Source organism: Tachyglossus aculeatus, chromosome 3 (assembly GCF_015852505.1).
Source record: "Tachyglossus aculeatus isolate mTacAcu1 chromosome 3, mTacAcu1.pri, whole genome shotgun sequence".
NCBI lineage: Eukaryota > Metazoa > Chordata > Mammalia > Monotremata > Tachyglossidae > Tachyglossus > Tachyglossus aculeatus.
In genome coordinates this window covers 22,873,989-22,894,028 of record NC_052068.1, presented here as the reverse complement: position 1 = coordinate 22,894,028, position 20,040 = coordinate 22,873,989, and the positions used below count along the sequence as shown (strand labels likewise).

General features: G+C 42.5%; 1 protein-coding gene and 1 non-coding gene across 2 annotated transcripts in view; both read left to right on the top strand.

Annotated features, from left to right (window-relative positions):
• Positions 1 to 20,040, top strand: part of HPSE2 (heparanase 2 (inactive)) — a 709,452-nt gene that overhangs the window by 307,463 nt on the left and 381,949 nt on the right. The gene's annotated exons all lie outside the window — the stretch shown is intronic.
• On the top strand, positions 3,050 to 3,187 carry LOC119926444. The gene has a single exon (XR_005450319.1). It is a non-coding gene; the product is annotated as a small nucleolar RNA SNORA7 (small nucleolar RNA).

Here is a 20,040-nt window from a genome sequence, read left to right as displayed (position 1 = left end):
TCGGGAGTCAGAAGGGCCTGGGTTCTAATCCTGGTTTTACCACTTGTCTGCTGTGCGATCTTCGTCAAGTCACTTAACTTTTCTGCGCCTCAGTTACCTCATTTGTAAAAAGGGGATTAAGACTGCGAGCCACATGTGGAACATGGACTGTGTCCAACCTGACTAGCTCGTATAGACGCCCAGTGTTTAGTACAGTGCCTGGAACATTCATTCATTCATTCAATCGTATTTATTGAGCGCTTACTGTGTGCACAGCACTGTACTAAGCGCTTGGGAAGTACAAGTTGGCAACATATAGAGACGGGTCCTATCCAACAACGGGCTCACAGTCTAGAAGGTAAGTGTTTCACATGGTAAGTGTTTCACAAATACCATTAAAAAAAAAGTTCTGTGATTTCATTGTATTTTCCTCATCACCTGGAGAACTAGTCTGAAAACTTCTGTGCATAAAAAATGATTGATGGTGATGATGGTGAGATGTCAACCGTAAGTTGAATGAGCCAATTAGGCAGTATGGTTATTTTAAAAAGCTAAAATAACACTAAAACAGATTAATAGGACTATGACAAGCAACATTTGGGAAGCAATCCTTCACTATACAGCCATCAACACTCTTCTTTTTGCACTCTTTTGCAATAGTTCTAATGGATTTTAATGTCAGTCTTACTGCTCTCTTTCATGTAGAAAGAGCAGCAGTATTTGAGTGCCCACTTGGTGTAGTAATAATAATAATAATAAAAATGATGGCATTTATTAAGTGCTTACTATGTGCAAAGCACTGTTCTAAGCGCTGGGAAGATTACAAGGTGATCCGGTTGTCCCATAGGGGGCTCACAGTCTTAATCCCCATTTTACAGATGAGGTAACTGAGGCCCAGAGAAGTTAAGTGACTTGCCCAAAGTCACACAGCTGGCAATTGGCGGAGCTGGGGTTTGAACCCATGACCTCTGACTCCAAAGCCCGTGTTCTTGTACTGTAGTAAGCATGGGGAGCTTGCACACCAAGGCATTGCCAAATTATTTACCTGGGCTTCTACCAAGTCTGTTATACACTCCCAAGAGCTCAGTACAGTATTCTACACAAAGTAAGCACTCAATAAATGCCATTCATTGACTAACTGGTTCCCTGACACTTCTGTTCCTCCTCTTCTGAAGTGGTTTGACTGACTTGAAAAGTAATTAAAGCTGATTTCCATATCATCTATTTAGCATAGATGTGTTGGGTTTTGCACCAATGTGTTAGTTAGTACAAGGTGCCTTTGTGCTGAATAGAATGAGAAAGGAAGCACTTTGACTTGATAAGTAATTAAAGCTGATTTCCATATCATCTATTTAGCATAGATGTGTTCTATTGCTTTTTGTACTAATGTGTTAGTACAAGGTGCCTTTGTGCTGAATAGAATGGGAAAGGTAGCACTTTGAAATTCTGTAAATATGCACACACACAAAAATCCTATGCAAAATTTTTCGATTATTGTTGACAATGTAACTATATTATTCTTTTTATCACTTTAAAAATATATTGGTCAGTTTGGGACATATTGGGAATACAGTACTCTTTCCTGTGGGAAACTCTACTTTGTATAGTGCTCTTTCAGTAGGTACACAGTTTTCATGGAACCAGTTAAGAAACAATCCTAGGCTCTGAGAACTACAGTGTGGCTTTAGGTCACATTATAGCATAGGAGAGACACTTTCTGAGGCATGAGAAATTCAGAAGAGCTCTGCACATTGACCTTTTCAAAGCCTTTCAGGTCACCAGTAAAGTCCCCTTTCTAGACTGTGAGCCCGTTGTTGGGTAGGGACCGTCCCTATATGTTGTCAATTTGTACTTCCCAAGCACTTAGTACAGTGTTCTGCACACACAGTAAGTGCTCAATAAATATGATTGAATGAATGAATGAATAGAAGGAAGAGAATGAATAGAATGGTCATGGGTTCGAATCCCGCTCTGCCAATTGTCAGCTGTGTGACTTTGGGTGAGTCACAACTTCTCTATGCCTCAGTTCCTTCATCTGTAAAATGGGGATGAAGACTGTGAGCCCCCCGTGGGACAACCTGATCACCTTGTAACCTCCCCAGCGCTTAGAACAGTGCTTTGTACATAGTAAGTGCTTAACAAATGCCATCATTATTATTGTTATCATTAATATGATCACTATTAAGCAGTTATGCTGACAAGATTTCTTCAAACTTTTAAGGCTACTCAGAGTTGAAGTCAACCAAATGGAACCAGTACCCATCATGAGTCAAATGAGTCAGGATGCGTGACAGGGCTAACAGGTCCGATTTAATTCAGAAAAGGATCTAGAAACTGGTGCTGGATTATTCTTGATGCTCTCTGGGAAGCCTAACATCATACAGGCATTGATCATTATGAAAGCACCAGGCTTTAGCCTAGGGTATAAAGCATGGGACTGGAAGACAGAGGAATTGGCTTCTAATCCCAGCTCCACCACTCGCCCGCTGTGTGTTCTTGGGTAAGTCATTTAACTTTTGCATGCCTTAGCTTCCTCATCTGTAAAATAGGGATTCGACACGTGTTCTCCCTCCTACTGTGACTATGAGCCCCAATGCTCATCAGGGACTATGAGCTGGTAAACTTGTATCTTTTCCAACACTTAAAACAGTACTTGCCATGTAGTAAGTACTAAACCAATACCATAAAAAGTATTTAAGACAGTTAATACTTGATGCTGGCGATCATACTGATCATTAAGACATAGAGGAGATCCTGGATCATTTTGCTAATATAGCAAAGTTCCAAGACTGAAGAAACCTGAGTTTCTTCCTGAATGGTATTAGGGAAATCCTGAATTCAACCAAAGAGGACAGTTCAGAGCAGAGTTATTCATCGATCATATTTATTTAGTGCTTACTTTGGCAAAGGACTGTACTAAGCATTTGGGAGAGTACAGTATAAAAATTAATAGATGCATTCCCTGCCCACAGCAAGCTTACAGTTTACAGTTCTTGTGAGCAGCACACTATACACACCAAACTGAGCTGCAGTTTATCAACAGTATTTACTGAGTGCTATCAACTCTACTCACCTCTCAGAGTCACACCTGGAGAATTTCCAGTACTCTACCAGTCTCAACTATGGGAGGGACAGTCAAGCAGAAGCATCTCCATTCCATTCCTAGCTTGGGCAGTGGCCAGCAAGTGGAAGGCAATCTGCTACAAGTCAAAACTCACCCATGCTAGCAGCAGTGGCATGGGAGGGAATAAGGGTGGAGACTCAGGTTCACTGTGCGGAAGGAGGCAATGGTAAACCAATTCTGAATTTTTACGGAGAAAACTCTATGGATACACTACCAGCACGATCGAAGATGGAGGTGGGGCGCTCTGGGAGAGATGTGTCCATGGCGTTGCCATGGGTCGGAGATGACTTGACAGCATAGGACAACAACAACAACAATCAACTCTACTGTATTGCACTCTCCCAAGATAGACAGGCAGATGGATAGAGTGATAGGCACATTCCTCCTTACACTTTCCAGGGGGAGACAGTCAATAACATAGATAAATCATTTAGAGATATGTTTATAAGTGCTGTGGGGTTGAGGGTGGGGCAAATACCAAATGCCCAAAGGGCAAAGATTCAAGTACATAGATTATGAGGGCTTAATCAGGGAGGGCATCTTGGAGGAGGTGTGACTTTACAAGGCTACAATAATGCAAACAGATGCCAGGTTAAATGAATAGTGGTACAGAAGCAAACGGTAGAAAAACATACTACCTTTCATTTGTGCTAGCAACATTGTCACTGTATGATCTACTTCAGTAACTTGAACATTAATTATTGAACATGGGATCACCTTGATTTTTCAATTATAGAACACAATCAATTCGACAACTTGTCCAGAGTAACCATTATCCACATGACTCATTGTTGCAAGCACTTTCATGGGAAACAAGACAGCTCTGAAGCTTTTCTGAGATCTTCTCTTTCCCATGCCCGGTGTAGTAAATGGAACAGAGCTTTGTTACCTGTCACAACTGTTTCTTTGCCTTGCGTTGGATTAATTATTTCAGATTCCAGTTCTCTGACTCAACGTTTTCTAGAAAAAGAAAGCCAAGAAAGCCAAAAGGCACACCAGACTCTTAGGACGGAAAAAATGTTCATATGTGCAACAGATATACGTAGACATTCCTCTTATACACACACACACACGCGCTTGTAATGCACTGTTAGATTATTTTTCTCCTAATCATAAACTCTCTAACCATGTCAGCAATTGAAAAAAAATCAACCTAAACACTGTATATTAATCCAGTTTATTACCTTGCTCCTTCCGCACAGGTCTTGACTTCTGTGCTGCTATCATTTTTTTTTTTAAATATCCATCCCAATGCGTACCATCATCTTAACCTGTGACAGTTATCACCACTTCAAGTCTGTTATATTGTACTCTCCCAAGTGCTTAGTAAGTGCTCTGCACACAGTAAGTGCTCAATGAATATGACTGACTGACTGTCTGACTTTTCCCAGAATGCTTTTACAACAATGTACTACATTTTCTTTTTTCAAATTACAAGAATGCAATCTCTGCATCAACGTTGAACTCAGCATTTCAAGTGCCTGCTAAATCTACCTTAGAAAGGAGAAAAGTGATGGTCAAAATAAGTGGTTTTGTAATTTGCACCTATAGCTATTAAAATTACTTTATATTTCAAATTTTTAAAAAATGACATGTACAGCTAAAATGTTACATACATCTCTGCTTCCACATAGCCAGCCAGTTTCTTTCATAGCTATTAATACTAAATTAGCAGAAAAAAAAGTTACACTTAAATGCTCTCTGTTTTTAAAATCTCAGGAGCTGATTTGGCCCTGCTACTCTTTGTGATTTCCAGTTTGTCTATTCATACCATACTGAAAAGGTCTATCAAGTAAACTCATAATATCACGTTCCCATGCAGGCTCAGCCATGACAAAAATCCATCCAACGATGAATAAACTAAAGCTGTAAAGAAGAGCTATAAATTCATCTGGCCTAATAGAAAACAGAAATCCTACCCCACGTGCCAGACCTGAGTCTTCTGACCTTGGAAAGACACTGGGAATAAAAAGAATTCCTATTGGATGGGTAGCACAATTAATTAACAAGCTCTTATATCTGGCCTGGAGGAATCCCAAGATAGTCTGTATAGGCAGTGTGCTGTCTCTAGCCCGCCTCAGCTTAATGTGTCATTAGGGGACCTTAGTTGGAAACACTGGCTCTCGTTTGCTACCTGCCCAGCCTTCTCCATTCATTCATTCAATCGTATTTATTGAGCACTTACTGTGTGCAGAGCACTGTACTAAGCGCTTGGAAAGTACAATTTGGCAACAGATGGAGACGGCCCCTACCCAACAATGGGCTCACAGTCTATTCATGACAGACAGGAAGAAAGGCATCATCTGGCTCACTGCCACAGGTTGTTGCCCCTAGGTGTACACGATAGGGATACTCCTAATCGAATACTCCTTTAAAAATGATTTTTTTAGGGGCAACTTTGATTTTTCAGATTCCTCCAATGAAAACACGGTTTGATGATCCTCCCCTTCCACTCCCTCCTCTAAGTGATTCCTCCAGACAGGATCTGACTGGCAGACAAATCTGTCTGTTGAGTACTCACCATGCCCAGGCCAGTTTGGATTGGTGGGAAAAACTATTTGTTGAGTCCCCCACACCAGTGTTACAACCCCTTCTGTTTGAATGACAAGGGTGGAGTGAGGGGAGGGGACACTTATTCCAGGGCCCTGGCAGCTCCTTCTCTTGTGTCCACTTGCACAGAGCATCCCCTCCAAACCAGCAGCTAAACTCCCTCCCTCAAACACTCATACCAGGATCTTATTCCCAGTTCATCCCCTATCCCACTTTGTACCCAACTGTACCCTGCTCGTGGCAGCAAACACTCTCAATTTCCCGGGCCTCCTGATTATGAATCCTGAGCTCTTTTCTTAGGACTTCCAAGAGGAAAAACTCTGGGAAAAGGATTATCCGAAGCTGTAGGAAGTGAGAAATCTGGACGCAATTGCTGAAGTTTTGGGAGGGGGGCACTCTGGGAAGGGAAAAGGCAGGAAAAGGGGCAAGAGGAAGGATCAGTTTCAGGAGATACTTCTGGAAACAAGGAGTGGTGAAAGGGGAGAGAGATGTTTTTTTCCCCTTAAAAGCTTGTCAGAGTTTCAATACTTTTAGTAGAAGTGGATAAGAAAAAAGTCTGACATAAACTACAAGCAAGTGGGCAGAAAAGGAGAAAACATTCTCCAGTCCCTGCCCAAGGACTGCAGCCTATTGTTACATGTAAGGGCAGCCAGGAGATTGAGTCTGAGCTGTATCTCATTCGCTCAGGGCTCGGAAGCCTTTCCCTCCCAGACTCCTTCCCCACTCTGCCCCCTCTTCACTAGGAATGCTAAAATTGAAATTTAGTAGAGTTCAGAAAGAAAAGAATCACTTTATAAAGCCACCGCTAAAGCAATCAGTCATGGAGAATTTGCCAAGCAGGAGATACTGTGCATAAAGTCAGATCAGCTTCATGATAACACCCCCACTTCCTTTCTCTCTGTGGTCAAAAAGACTTTCTCAGAGCTTCTGGCCCCATCCTCAGGTGTCAGAGAGTTGAATCTTCATATGTCCTTTAAGGCATGGCAATGCCTTCAGCCACCATTTTGAAATTGCTATCCCCGGCTTGTTAAGCACAGATGCTAATTAGAAAGCTACGGCCTGATCCTTCCCACTTTCAAGAAGCATCTGGAATGGCCCTATTAGGGAGGAAAACTCATGGGTGAATCGAGGAGTTGTTAAGATGTCTTAATGGCACAAAGTTCATGCACCCAAAGGTGCATTTCACCATTAGTGGCATCTTCTTCAAGTACAAAGGGCAGTTATATAGTGGTAGTAGTAGTAGTAGTACTTGATTACTGCCTTGATGAGCCTCCTTGCTGGCCTCTCTGCCTTCTGTCTCTCCCCAGTCCAATACGTACTTTACTATTCTGCCTGGATCATTTTTCTATAAAAACATTCAGTCCATGTTTCCCCACACCTTAAGAACCTCCAGTGGTTGCCCATCCACTGGGGCTCAGTGGAAAAAGCCCAGGCTTTGGAGTCAGAGGTTGTGGGTTCCAATCCTGGCTCTGACAACTGTCAGCTGTGTGACTTTGGGCAAGTCACTTAACTTCTCTGTGCCTCAGCTACCTCATCTGTAAAATGGGGACTAAGACTGTGAGCCCCCTGTGGGACAACCTGATCACCTTGTCGCCTCCCCAGCACTTAGAACAGTGCTTTGCACATAGTAAGCCCTTAATAAATACCACATTATTATGATTATCCACCTTCTCATCAAAGGGAAACTCCTTACCACTGGCTTTATAGTACTCAATGACCTTTCCCCGTCCTACCTCACTTAAATACTCTCCTTCTACAACCCAGCCCACACAATTCATTTCTCTAATGCCAATTTACTCACTGTACCTCAATCTCATCTGTCTCTCGCCCACATCCTGCCTCTGGCCTGGAACGTACTCCCTCTTCATATCCAACGGACAATTACTCTCCCCCACTTCAAAGCCTTATTGAAGCCATGTCTCCTTCCAAGAGTCCTTCCCTTACTAAACCCTCATTTCCTCTTTTCCCTCTCCCTTCTGCATCACTGTGATTTGCTTCCTTTATTCACCCCTTCTTCAGACCTACAGCACTTATGTTTGTACATATTTATTACTCTATTTATTTATTTATTTATTTTATTTGTACATATCTATTCTATTTATTTTATTTTGTTCGTATGTTTGGTTTTGTTCTCTGTCTCCCCCTTTTAGACTGTGAGCCCACTGTTGGGTAGGGACTGTCTCTATATGTTGCCAATTTGTACTTCCCAAGTGCTTAGTACAGTGCTCTGCACATAGTAAGCCCTCAATAAATACGATTGATGATGATGATGATGATCTCTGTAATTTATTTATTGATATTATTGTCCTCTCCCACTTTAGACTCTAAGTTCGCTGTGAGAAGGGAATGTGTCTACCAACTCTGTTTTAGTTTCCCAAGTGCTTAGTACAGTACTCTGCACAAAGTAAGTCCTCAATAAATATGATTGATCGATTGATTGTAATAATTGTAGTATTTATTGAACACCCACTGGATACAATGCCTTGGACTAAGCATTTGGGATGTACACACAAGCAAATGGCACATGCCCAGCCTAATCAATGGTATTTTTTGAGCACTTACTGTGTGCAGAGCATTGTACCAAGTGCTTATAAAAGTACACTACAATGGAGAAGGTTGATCCAATCCCTGTCCACAAAGAACATATAGACTAAAGGGGGAGACAGTCATTAAAATAAATGCATGTGAGTGCTGTGGGGCTAGGGATGGGATGAATATTAAAGGACTGAAAAGGCACAGATCCAAATGTGTAGATATTGCAGAAGGAGGGCTAATAGGAGCAGCGAGGGCTTAGACAGGGAGCTTAGCCCACAAGGAGCTAATGCTCTAATAGGGGAGATAGACATAAAACTACCAAGAAATAGCATAGTCACGTTAAATGTACATTTGATTCAACTTGTATACACAAGGGCTGAGGTTGCATCTAAGCAAATATGTAAGTGTTAGTGATGCTTGATGGGATGCTGGGAAATAATTGAGGATGGCAAAGTTGGTCTTTGCCAAGGGGAGAACCATGGTGAGGTAAGTTTTGGGAAGACAGGAATTCCATGGCGGGGGACCCTTTGAGGAGGGTTATGGGGGTAAAAGACTTGAGAATGAGGTTCAGTTAGAAGGACAGCAAAACTGGTACTGCAAACTGTGGCCCCATGGGTAAGTAAGGACAAACACTTTCAATCTGAAGGTATCTCAGACTGAGTGTACATCCCAAATGCTTAGTCCAAGGCATTGCATCCAGTGGGTGTTCAATAAATACTACAGTTATTACAATCAATCGATCAATCATATTTGTTGAGGACTTACTATGTGCAGAGTACTGTACTCTTGGGCAACTAAAACAGAGTTGGTAGACACATTTCCTCCTCACAATGAACTTAGAGTCTAAAGTGGGAGAGGACAATAATATCAATAAATAAATTACAGAAATGCACATAAGTGCTGTAGGTCTGAAGAAGGGGTGAATAAAGGAAGCAAATCACGGTGATGGTTTTTTAATGGTATCTCTTAAGTGTTTATTATGTGCCAGGCACTGTACTGAGTGCTGGGTAGATACAAGCTAATCAGTTTGGACACAGTCCAAGTCCCACATGGGGCTTACAGTCTTAATCCTCATTTGTCAGATGAGGTAACTGAGGCCCAAAGGAGTGAGTTGACTTGCCCAAGGTCAAACAGCAAACAAGTGGCGGAGCCAAGATTAGAACCTAGGTCCTTATGACTCCCAAGTCTGTACTCTATCCATCTATCTAGTCCATGCTGCTTCTGGATAAACAAGAATTTTAATGAAATAGAGTCCTTGTAAAATGAAATTTTCATTGAGAGTACTTTTTCTTGATTCTTGGCTGCATTTGAAAAATCCGTAATAAAGCCCCTCTTCTAAAGGGAAAGTCTGAATAATGGAGGCCGAAGTGAAATCTGAAAGAAGGTAAGAGATCAATATTTTAAGATGCATTATATGGCTTCAATGGTTCCACTCTGCAGTTGGTGTCTTTTTTGTCAGTGGGCCAAATCAGTTACTCTCCTAATGGGCTCAACTCCCCTAACTGGAAAAAACAGATTGCTCCTCTTCCTAGGAAAGTTGTGTAAAATTATTGCAATGATGTCTGTTTAAACTTGAGTAACTTGGACTATTTATCTATCTTTTTCACTATAATGTGTGTCATTAAGAACAGAAGAAATACCATGTTGTGTCAGAACCATTATTTTAATAGCAAGAGTATTTTTAAGTGCTTTACTGTGTCATTAGGGTCTTGCAAAACATTCAAAAGAAGTCACTTCTGACCTCAAGGAGCTTACAATGATAATGGGAAAGAAAGTAGGCATAAACTAGCAAGCAGTTTTTCCATAATGCAAGTTTTCACTATGCATTTTAGATAGACTGTGACAGCAGAATCAGGGAATGATCTTTCCATAATGTTCATCTGCCTGGTTTTAGCATGATTTTGTATCGTAAGAAATGGCTGTGTGCAGTGTGTAGGGTTGGACAGTGGGGGAATGCTACAGTGTGAATTTTCCTGAATGCGGGTTTTGCAGTAATATGATCCTTTTACGTTACAGGGGAACTAACCTTAATCCTTCCAACCCGGTACTCTGTCTCTAACTAAGGCAATAAAGGGTGTTTGGAAAATGCTGTGTTTTTTGCCTTCCTTGACTGTACCATCCAATATACTTAATCTTTCCCTTTACTAACACTTTATGTACTTATTGACCATGCATCTACTCAGATTCAACCTTAGACTTCTACTCTCCTAACTTTTACCCTTCTAACTTTTCCAAATCCTTCTTGAGTCTACTGATATTCTCTGCCTGCACAACATCCTGTGGTAATGAATCCTGTGTGCTTACCACCCACCGTGTGAATAAGTTTTTTCTTTTCTTCTTCTTGAACCTACTACCTTCAGGCTTGTATGTCTGACGGGGGACGGAGAGAAGGGAGGGGTTGATGAACAGCAATTTCATGTTTGCCTTGTCCACACCCTTCATGACTATGTAAACTTCAGTCATGCTGTCTCTCAGCCTTGTCTTTCTAGACCACAGTCTATTCCCAGACAGAAGCTGCTCATCCCCACCCTGTCCCCCTGTCCCTCCATCCCTTCGGTGACTCTTCTTTGTACCTTTTCCAGGCCTTTTTTGGTCTTTCTGAGTTGTGGTCTTCAGATCACATGCAGACCTCCAGGGAGGGACTGACCACACTTCTAGAGAATGGCAGCCCTCAGGTTTTTGTTTTATTTTCTGACAGTGCCTAACATTTGGTTGTCTTCCCAGCATTTTGCTGTCACTTCCTTAATGTCAGTATAATGTTTAGAGAAAGATATATTTATATATTAGTAAAGATATATTTCTGCTAGACAGAAAAACATCAGGAGGAAGTGTATTTCTCTGTTGAGAGGAAAGGAGACCGAGGGTGGTCTCATGGATAATGTCTCTGGGAGTCTCCGGCCATGACCCTCACTCCTTCATTCAATCGTATTTATTGAGCACTTACTGTGTGCAGAGCACTGTACTAAGTGCTTGGGAAGTACAAGTCAGCAACATATGGAGACGGTCCCTACCCAACAATGGGCTCACAGTCTAGAAGGGGGAGACAGACAACAAAACCAAACATGTAGACAGGTGTCAAAATCGTCAGAACAAAAAGAATTAAAGCTATATGCACATCATTAACAAAATAAATAGAATAGTAAATATGTACAAGTCAAATAGAGTAATAAATCTGTGTATGTATATGTATATATATATATACATACCCTTATATATATATGGGTGCTGTGGGGAGGGGAAGGAGGAGAAGAAAAAGGGAGCTCAGTCTGGGAAGGCCTCCTGGAAGAGGTGAGCTCTCAGTAGGGCTTTAAAGGGAGGAATAGAGCTAGCTTGGTGGATGTGTGGAGGAAGGGCATTCCAGACCAGGGGAAGGATGTGGGCTGGGGGTCGACGGCGGGACAGGCGAGAATGAGGTACAGTGAGGAGGTTAGCGGAAGAGGAGCAGAGGGTGTGGGCTGGGCTGGAGAAGGAGAGAAGGGAGATGAGGTAGGAGGGGGCGAGGTGATATCGTCATATTGTCCCCAAAGTCACAAAGCCTCCCCACCTCCAGCCTCAGTCTTCAGCCCCAGGAAATCAAACTTGATCCTTCCCTCTTGCTCCACCCTGAGTTATTTCCACAGTTGCTAGGTATGCAAGAGTGGCAACACCTCCCCACCTCCAGCCTCAGTCTTCAGCCCCAGAAAATCAAACTTGATCCTTCCCTCTTGCTCCACCCTGAGTTCTTTTCACAGTTGCTGGGTATGCAAGAGTGGCAACAACTCTTCAAGCCTTTTCGGAGAGCAGGAGGCAATATGGAAAGAAGATATCGTCACCTGCTCTTCGAAAAGGCTCTCTCTCCCAGCCCTCTCCCAGCACACTCCCTCCTTCTCTGGAGCCCATGCAGTTAGAAGGCGTGGAGATGTGGCAGTTCTTGCAGTTAGGAGCATTGTCTCTGGGGAGGATATGGATGGGTCAAACTTGAATTCCATGCCATGAAATTTGATTAATAAGTTTGGGGGATGTGGAGAACCACTGCAATCTTCAAGAGACCCAGAAGCAACTGGGAGTCACAGCATGGCCAAATGAGGTAGACTTCCCTTTTTATGGCCTTAGTTAAATGCTTAGTTATGTGTCAAGCACTGTTCTAAGGGCTGGGGTAAATACAATTTTATCAGACATAGCCAGTGTCTCATATGGGGCTCGCAGTTTAAAATGGAGGGAGGTGGATTTAATCCTCATTTTCCAGATGAGGTAACTGAAACACAGAGAAGTTAAGTGACTTACCCAAGGTCACATAGCAAGCAATTGGCAGAGCCGGGTTTAGAACCAAGGTCCTCTGACTCCCAAGTCCATGCTCTTTTCACTGCTTCCTTTTGTGTTTTTATGATCATTCAGCTTAAAAAAAAATAATTCATTACATAGCTCTTTCTGACCCACCCTGGTTACTGCACCCCAGAGGGAAGTCATCCACTGTGACATCTTCGTCAAAGGCTTTATGAAAGAGCAGAAGCAATTGTAACATTAATCACTCCATCATCCAATGCCAAATTCTACAAGTCTGCAGTATGTGTTAGAACACTAGGCATCAATAAGATGAGACACTTCTAGTTTCTGATCTTTGGGTATTTAAATTTGCAACTTTAATGTTGTGTGACAATATGCCGAGGGCTTTAATTTTAAATCATTCAACATTTTAATTATTGCCAGTTGAATGATCTCATACATTACTTATATGCTCCATTTCTTACATTGGTGAAAAAAGTACTTTAAATTCACATTGCCGTTTCTTATTGCATATTTCTAGAACAGATCTGCCGCCATTATTTCCTACACGTTCATTAATTTTAAGGATAGTTTAAATTATGTCTTTCTGTCCTCCTGTGGTAGGGTGGAGACCCTGTCCTATTAAAGAGAGCCAATAGGAGCCAACAACCCTGAGGCGATTGCTCTATTGTCTACTCATTCTTTTTAAAACCAGTTTGGCTTGAAAACGGGTAACGTCATTCCTTGGAAACTGGCATTGAAAATGTCCTGAATAGCATTTTTCATTCATTCATTCAATCATATTTATTAAGCTCTTACTGTGTGCAGAGCACTGCATTACACGCTTGGGAAGTACAAGTTGGCAACCTGTAGGGATGGTCCCTACCCAACAACAGGCTCACAGTCTAGAAGGGGGAGACAGACAACAAAACGAAACATGTAGACAGGTGTCAAAATCATTAGAATAAATAGAATTATAGCTATCTGCACATCATTAACAAAATAAATAGAATAGTAAATATGTACAAGTAAAATAAATACAGTAATAAATCTGTACAGGTATATACAAGTACTGTGGGGAAGGGAAGGAGATAGGGTGGGGGGGATGGAGAGGAGGAGAGGAAAAAGGGGGCTCAGTCTGGGAAGGCCTCCTGGAGGAGGTGAGCTTGGAGGCATTGAGGTGATGTGGGACTATAAACAGCAGTGCATTATGCTCAAGCGAATCCAGCATTGCCCCCTTGGCAACCAGTCACTTTGAAAGCAAATGGCCACCTCAGGGGTGCAGCTCTGGAGCTGGGCAACTCCTGAAGGATTCATTTAATCCTGTCCTTGGCCAAGGTAGGTTCCTGACAGTGCTGAATTGGATTCTTCCTCCAAAGGTGGACCCAAATCCCCACTGTAACCCTGGAACCTCTCAGGCTATTCCATGTAGGGCCTCAGGGGTAGGTAGCATCTCCCTCTCTCTTTCTCTCTTTTTAATGGTATTTGTTAAGCACTTATTATGTGCTGTACACAGTACCAAGCATTAGGGTAGACACAAGGTTGGACACAGTTCATGTCCAACGTGAGGTTAACAGTCTTAATTCCCATTTTACAGATGAAACAACTAAGGCACAGAGAAGTTTAATACTTTGCCCAAGGTCACAGAGCAGAAAGTGGTGGAGCCAGGATTAGAACCGAGATCCTTCTGAATCCCAGGCCTGTCCTCTATCCACTAGGTCACACTACTTCTCTTGGAAGTGTGGAGGAACGTTTCCTGCCGGTGGCATTTGCCCAGTAGACCTGTCAGATTCTAGGATGCTCCCTGTTCCAGAAGTGTCCGAAGTGTGTTCCAGAGATACCTCCAGAGCTCCTTTTGTTCATCTTGGTGAACACTAGAATAACACTGAGAAATTTTATTTACCTAGAAACCCTTTAATAATGTCATTTATTAAGCACTTACTATGTGCAAAGCACTGCTCTAAGCACTGGGGGGATACAATCAATCAATTAATTAATTGTATTTATTGAGCACTTACTGTGTGCAGAGCACTGTACTAAGTGCTTGGGAAGTACAAGTTGGCAACATATAGAGACAGTCCCTACCCAACAGTGGGCTCACAGTCTAGAAGGGGGAGACAGAGAACAAAACCAAACATATTAACAAAATAAAATAAATAGAATAGATATGTACAAGTAAAATAAATAAATAAATACAAGGTGATCAGGTTTTCCCACGTGGGGCTCACAGTCTTAATCCCCATTTTACAGATGAGGTAACTGAGGTCCCGAGAAGTCAAGTGACTTGCCCAAAGTCACACAGCTGACAAGTGGCGGAGCCGGGATTTGAACCCATGACCTCTGGCTCCAAAGCCTGGGCTCTTTCCACTGAGCCATGCTGCTTCTCTATGTCAACCCTTTGTCATCCACACCTTGTGATTCTTCATTGCTGGTGTTTGGAGGCAGAGAGGGGGCTGAGGGAACACAGGTGTCTAGGAAGCTCCTGGGATATCACCATGAAAGGCAGCAAATTTCATTATGGTATTAATTATGTATATTATTTATTACTTTGATTAAGCACTATGCTTAGCTCTGGGGTTGATAAGATGTAATTAGATAGGCCACAGTCCTTATCTATTATAGGCTCACAATCTCAGAGGTAGGGAGAGTAGGTATATTCTTCTCCACATTTTATAGAAGAGAAAATAGGATGAGAGAGGTTAAGTGACTTGTCCAAGGTCACACAGCAGGCCTGTGTTACAAATGACAATAGACCCTGGATCTATCAACTCTCACATCTATGCTCTTTTTTCTAGGATGATTTTATGTAATCTGTAGTAAACTGGAATTCTCCAAACAAGTTGGGGAAGCAGCAGGGCTCAGTGGAAAGAGCACAGGCCTTGGAGTTAGAGATCATGGGTTCAAATCCCATCTCCACCATGTGTCAGCTGTGTGACTTTGGGCAAGTCACTTAACTTCTCTGTGCCTCAGTTACCTCATCTGTAAAATGGGGATTAAGACTGTGAGCTCCACGTGGGACGACCTGATCACCATGTAACCTCTCCAGCGCTTAGAACAGTGCTTTGCACATAGTAAGCACTTAATAAATGCCATAATAAAGTTGTTTCTTTTCTTCATAGCCATCTTCCACCTTCCCCCTTCAAGTCCTGAATCTGCAGAAAAATAACTGAGATGAAGAGCGCTTGTCATCTTTTATAGATGTTGTCTAGGTCCAAAGTCCTAGAAATTACTTTCTCATGGTTTCTGGTTCCCCCTTCTAGACTGTGAGCCCACTGTTGGGTAGGGACCGTCTCTGTATGTTGCCAACTTGTACTTCCCAAGCGCTTAATACAGTGCTCTGCACACAGTAAGTGCTCAATAAATACGATTGAATGAGTGAATGAAAAAAGCAAAGGGAGATGAACAAGTGAATAAGGATTAATAGAGGCCATATACTGAAAAAAGAAAAGTCACTGGTAGTCAAAACTAGTTTTCCTTAGTTAATCTTTTAAATGATATTTTACCCAGGTCTTACAGTCCTCTGGACTGTAATCATTCTACAACGCAGCCCACACAGTTTGCTCCTCTAGCGCTAACCTTCTCACTGTGCCTTGATCTCACCTGTCTCACCACTAACCCCTGGCCACATCCTGCCTCTGGCCAGGCATGCCTTCCCTTCTCAAATCTGACAATTACTCTTCCCCACTTCAAAGGCTTATTGAAGGGGCTTTCACAGACTAAGCCTCACTTTTAGTCATCTCCCACTCCTCTGTGTTGCTCTGACCCCCTCCCTGCCCCACTGCACGTATCTGTAATTTTATTTATTCATATTGTTATGAATATGTTATTCATATGTTTTGTTTTGTTGTCTGTCTCCCCATTCTAGACCATGAGCCTGTTGTTGGGTAGGGACCATCTCTATATGTTGCCAACTTGTACTTCCCAAGCGCTTAGTACAGTTCTCTGCACACAGTACGCGCTCAATAAATAAAATTAAATGAATGAATGAATATTGGTGTCTGTCTTCCTCATCTAGACTGTAAGCTCATTGTGGGCAGGGATTGTGAATGTTTATTGTTAGACTGTATTCTCCCTAGCTCTTAGAACAGTGCTCTGCACACAGTAAGCACTCAATATATACGATTGAATGAATGAATGAATGAATAATCTCGTGGGCAGAAGGGAAATATCAATCAACTCTGTTGAATTGTACTTTCCCAAGCCCTTAGTACAGCACTCTGCACAGTCAGTGCTCAATAAATAATAATACTAATGATAGCATTTATTAAGCACTTACTCTGTGCAAAGCACTGTTCTAAGCTCTGGGGAGGTTACAAGGTGATCAGGTTGTCCCATGGGGGGCTCACAGTCTTAAACCCCATTTTACAGATGAGGTAACTGAGGCACAGAGATGTTAAGTGACTTGCCCAAAGTCACACAGCTGACAATTGGAAGAGCCGGGGTTTGAACCCATGACCTCTGACACCAAAGCCCGGGCTCTTTCTACTCATAGATTGATTGATTAATCTAAATCTTTGGGTCATCTTAAAATAAGTGAAGACAATCAAGTCTTGCTTCTCCTGTCGTTAAAGGTTCCCGCAAGACTGTTCTTTAGAAAGCATTTTAACAGTCTTTGTCACATAAGCTCCTTCAAGGTAAAACAGTCAAGCTTGTCTCAGTTCTCTTGGCAGATCATTCCGTCCCCTAAACACACCTCGTGGTGAGACCATATTTCTTGGGATCCAATTTGGATTGCCACACCAATTCATTCATTCATTCATTCATTCATTCATTCATTCATTCGTACTTATTGAGCGCTTACTGTGTGCAGAGCACTATACTAAGCCCTTGGGAAGTACAAGTTGGCAACATAAAGAGACGGTCCCTACCCAACAGCGGGCTCACAGACTAGAAGGGGGAGGCAGACAACAAAACAAAACATATTAATAAAATAAACCAATGAGAGCCAACCTTCAGAAAGGAGGCTTTGTTGGTAGATTGGCCCCTCTCCTGCTTCTCTAAGGAATCCAATTCCATTTTTGTCTCTCTGTTCAGTGGTTTGTAGACTGTTGGGTGTTTGGAGAGCTGTCTGCGTCTTGCCTATTTGGGAATGCTTTTAAAAGGTTCCAGAAACTGCTGTTTGTTGATAAATCAGGGTGATCAGAGAGAAGTGTTTTAGTGAAACTGTGTAAAAGTAGGAACAAGATCTTGTGCAGTGGTGCCAGCTGTCAGCTCACTTAGGAACACACATCATAGATTTCAGTGCTTTTCAGACATCTGCTCTCATAGCCATATAAAACAGTCTTTCTGTCAGCAAAAGTCCTGGCAAAAGAATTACATTATTTCAGGAATCACATTCCCAGGCCTGGTGCGTGTATCCTCCTCCATAGTTATGGGTATGGATAAGTCACATAATATTCTTTTGCTATGTTAGTCCATGACCTGGCACTAAAGCTTGTATTTTCATATTGACAGGGGTCGGGGGTGGGGGGGGTCGGAGGGGTGGGAAAGGAAAGTTCTAGCCCATGGACTTCCGTCATTCAGGATCCTCGTTCGACGTAGATGAGGAATAAATAAGTCCTGGCCGTCCCACAGCCACGGGGCCACCCTCTTTGCCTCTTCTTAGGTGGGATCTCAGTCCAACAGCCAGCATCGAAACTCCCTACAATCTGGGCTTTCCTAAGGCCACAAATGACAGATCCTAGAGCTACCTCTAGGCTTTCTGAGGCCTTCAAACTGAACTCACTCCTTATGACAATTAGCTAAACCTTTTACCATTTTGAGAGTGAACCCAGATCTTGCAGTTTATTTCAAGCTGTTTGTCAGCTTTCACTTGAACCTAGAAACCATTGTTGTCATCTGAACTCTTTACCATCTGACGATTGAAACCAGATCCCACGCTGGTCTTCCAAGCTCTTTAATGACAAGAGATTGAACCCAGACCTCATTCCTGTCATCCAAACCTCTTACCATTTGAGGATTAAACCCATTCCCAACCGCATCCGGATGTTGCCATTTGGGGACCAAACTCCAGGTCCTAGGACTTTTATCTAGATTCTTTACAATTTCTGGATTTAACCCATGCTGCTTGTTTGTTATCAAAGCATTCTATCAATTGGAGATTGATTCCACACAACAAGGCTGGGAGCCAAGCTCTTGAGCAGTTGGATATTGAACCCAGACGTCATAGTTATCTTCCAAGTTCTGTGCCAGCTGGGAATTGGGTCCACACAATGTGGCAGCCTTCCAACCCCCTTATTGGTGGGGGAGAGGCACGAAGACCCCAAACTACTCTTTTGGTATTCCATAGTGAGGGACAAAATCTATCTGTGGTCATCATTACACAACTTCTTTACCCGCTGTGGATTGAACCCAGCTGTCAAAAATCAAGGGAAGGGCTTGACTGAAAGCCTACGTTGTTGGTTTTTTTTTTTTTTTTTTTTTTTTTACTTCTTCAGCTGCTAAAGATCTTGGATGATGATATTAGTAACTTCTAGAGCAAGATCTCCTTGTTATCTGTGGGGGAATCAGCCCAGGTCTTCCAGCTGTCATCCAGCTGCTTGCCAGCTGGGTATAAATTGCAGGTTCCTATGAATGCACTAGATCAGTGTATTACTTTATTAGTTGGGCTCTTCGAGCCAAGTTTCCCTGGCTATCATTCGGCGGTGCTATTACCTAGGATGAGACAGCATTCCCCTGGCTTGCCTGAAAATGCCGTGGAGCAATAGGAGAGCAACCAGATCTGACAAAGTTCTTCCCTCATTCCCAGTGGTCCACCAATACTGTACCTTGCCTCCTGGACCACACCCAACAATCCCGAAGGCAGAGCTCTTCAACCTCCCTCACTCTCCACGCAGTCACCGGAAGGGCAGGCATAGTGTTCAGTGGACGGAGACACTTGGTCTCGCCCTCTCCTCTTCTCCATCAGACGGTCAGGTGAGTTACTGGACTCCTAGCCTGATGCACTCCGGTATTTTTGACGCATTTGGAAGTGGACGGAATTATGGTGACTTGTTGAAGGATGTAGAATGAAAGAAGGACAGTCTGGATGCTAACATCTGGAGCAGGCAAAATTATAATGTAAGGACTCGTTACTGTACTGAGTCTGGGAAACTTTTAAACCTAAATCTGGGTAGAAAATTTGCAAGAATGCTTTAATATAAAAATAACTTAGAAAAATCTGTATGGGTTATTGTGAATCAAATTGAATTTCATGTCAGGAAGTGAAAATGTATGGAATTGCTTTTCAGTTGAATTTAAAGGGAAACACTGTACTCTCTCTCCAGGGCTGAAATATGCATGTTTGCTTTACAGCAGGGGATGCTGGTAATTCATCAAGTCTTTAAGACCCCAAAGGCCCTTTTCCACTTGGGGATTTTCTGTGTGCCTTTTCTTACATTATAATGATGATGCTGAAGGCCTTCCTAAAATCCCACCTCCTCCAACAAGCCTCCTCCAATTAACTGTCCTTTCATTCATTCATTCAATCATATTTATTGAGCACTTAGTGTGTGCAGAGCACTGTACTAAGCGCTTGGGAAGTAAAAGTCTGCAACATATAGAGATGGTCCCTACCCAACAACAGGCTCACAGTCTAGAAGAACACCAGGAGAACAGCAGAAAGATATTGT